This window comes from Limulus polyphemus, unplaced genomic scaffold (genome assembly GCF_000517525.1).
Source record: "Limulus polyphemus unplaced genomic scaffold, Limulus_polyphemus-2.1.2 Scaffold2312, whole genome shotgun sequence".
In the NCBI taxonomy this organism is placed as follows: Eukaryota; Metazoa; Arthropoda; class Merostomata; order Xiphosura; family Limulidae; genus Limulus; species Limulus polyphemus.
This window is the reverse complement of record NW_013667922.1, coordinates 152,131-155,250: the sequence shown is the minus strand read 5'-3', so window position 1 is coordinate 155,250 and position 3,120 is coordinate 152,131.

The following is a 3,120-nucleotide window of genomic DNA, read 5'->3' as shown; positions in this document are numbered from 1 at the left end:
TGTACGTTATGTACTACGAACTACACTTTACGTTAATACTTACTACACACACACACACACACACACACACACACACACACACACACACACAAGCAGTTGTCTGAGATCTGGTATATTTATAATTGATAAACTGTAAGGTTGTATATGTAGTTTAAATAGGAATTTGATTGTTAATGATAAATACACTAATTTTCTGTTTTTACTTTGTGTGTGTCTGTGGTATTGTTTTTTTTTTTTATTTAAAGGAATGTTTTCTAGTGTTTGTTATACTGTAATTATTTGGAATTTGATATATCATTGCTGTAATATACCTTAGTTTTAGTTTGTATATGGTAAACTACTATTTAGTTTTACATGTCAGTGTAAACTTGAAGTGCAGTTTATTTGGTTCTGATTAGTTTAAGCTTGTAAGAACAATCTTATACATTTTTGCATTAAGTCATAAGTAGTAATGATGTAATCCACTCTTTTATACATCTGTTATATTGAACATCTCAGAAACTAAGTTACTTTGAATTCACTCTTTCGGCAGCATTTTCTTGATGAATAATTTAAATGTCATTTACGGGACATTTTTAAATTATATGTTTGGAGAATTCAGTAAAACACAGCTAGAAACAAGAACTGATTCATTAATTATATCAGATGTTGCTTAGCAAGACACTGCCATGTTGTTGCTGTTAGATTTTTTATATACAATAAAATGCTTTGTGTAAAGTTCATTTTAGAACAACATAAATATGTTTTTGTATCAATCCAATTAATAATAACTTCTAATCAGGGTAAGCTATGTATTTAGAATAAAACTCAACACAAGTCATCAGTATAGTTAATTAAGTATACTTTTCTTGTGTTTATACTTCAAAAGATTAGAATACATTGTTTCATCAGTTGGGTAGCCTCACTGTTGATATTTTTGGTCATAATTTTAGAACCATTAAATATAAATATATATATATATATATAAAGCACAAAAAAACTTTTTTTCCTTGATCTATCTCTCAACCAAACCTTTGAGATGATAGTTTGTAACAAGGGGCATGTTAATTTGGGGGTGAAGGGGGTCACAACCCCTTCACTCCCATTATTGCTGTTATTGAGCATTTATTTTTGACAAAAGTTAACATTAACTACATTCATAGATGGTGCCATGTCCTTACACCAAAAACATGAAGACTGTATTAAATTTTCTATAACATGGGGGGGGGGGGGGCACACAAAAGTATTTTATACCTCGGAGAGTGCACTAGCACTATGTAGGAATGCAATGAAAAAATAATGCCTGCTGCTATCTCAATACTATGTATATTCAGCTGAAGTTTCAACTCCCACAGCCACCATAAGGCTGATACGAAGAAACATTTTGTTATACTCACTTCCTACTTTGGCCTGTAAGACACTTCTATAGCTAATGCTTGTCAATACATAATCAAGTGAAACACTGGAAGGACATTAAGATATGGGTGTTGAAAGCATCTACCACCACTACTTTTTCAGCTACCTCTTCCTACAAAGTCACCCTGACCATCCCAAAGTGTATACCATGTTTTAAGAATATACAAAACTTTTGGTGAGGTAATAATGAATAATGTAACAATATTTTATGTTATAAATAAATTGTGTGAATGAGTTAGAATTTTTGTGTTATTTATCATAGTATCAACTTGCACATTTTTTTAAAAGTTCATAACATGTATAAAGGACGAGTACCTCAGCTTGTAATGACATTTCATATGCTAACTAGCATAATCCATGTGGTTAATGAAAGTAACAATAAATGACATAGTATACATAAAGTATTCCTGATAGTTGCAGTACTTTCAACCCTGTACATGTCCTTTTATGACAAAATTATATGTTACTTTGAAACAATTGTAGTGGAGGTTTTTTCTTTCATTTTAATGTTTGTTGGAAAAAAAAAATTTTAAATCAAATTTAGAGACAGACTAAATGGTTAAATTTAAACCCTTATAAAAATAAAATTGCTAATTACTTTTTCATGTGTGCATATGTAAAGGAGTTTCCTAAGTCCTGGATATTTTCAGGACATAGGATGCTGAAATTTGTTTGTCCAAAACGTATAGGTTTCCATTTGAAGCATTGTGCTGTTTTGGTACAATTTTCTTAAAAAATCATTAAGTTGTTGGAGAGAGTTTTGAGAAAGGCAACAAGGATTGAAGTAATAATTTAATGTTGAATTCAGATGTTTATGAATATTTTGGGGATTAAAATCTGTTTGTAGAGGGAGATTGGGAGTAGCCAAATTTGGAAACAAACTAGAGCATGTGAAACTCCAGAATTACTCTTTTTATTTATTATTTTCTGAAATTGTGTTGCATCTCTACAGTATATAACTATTTTGTGTTACCAGTGCATAATTTGAGAAATATTTTTGGCTATCAACCAAAGTGATTTTCCATACAAGTACTTTGTGTGTATATATATTGCTAGTAAAAAGTGAACAAAACTAATTTTAGACAAATTACAGAATTAAGCAATTTCTTAGTCTTTATGAGTAAACTTCGGGTTTTTTTTACCATACTAAGTAGTTTGTTTTCATCCTAGTTTAGCTTATGGCACAATTCATCAGTGTTCCTACTTTAAGTGGGTGTTTTTTTGTGAACAAGTGAGATATCAAAGGCACAAAGACAAAGATTAATTTGAAAGTATCTGACATTTTTTTCAACAACTTTACAAGCTTTTTTACTTTGAAAGTAATGACCTGGTGATAACAAGTGTGACAACATCGTGAATTAATGTACAGGTACGAATACAATACATGTATATACAAATTATACAGATGTCACTTCAATACCAATTACTCGTCAAACTAAAGTAATAACATTTTACACCATAATATTAACATTCTGGGAAGAAAAACAAACTATTTCTACAATGCCTGTACACGTTGGATGAAACTATTGGTATTTAAGAAAAAAATACTGTTCCTCAGGTGGTGACATAAATAGATACACAAAAGAACCTTCCACTGGCTGTACAAAAACAACAGCATGATAACAAGTAGGTTTTCAATGTAATCCCAACCAATTTACCTTAAACGTTCATCTTCATATGTGGTGATCACAATATAATATGGCAATGGATATTTACTATATCTGC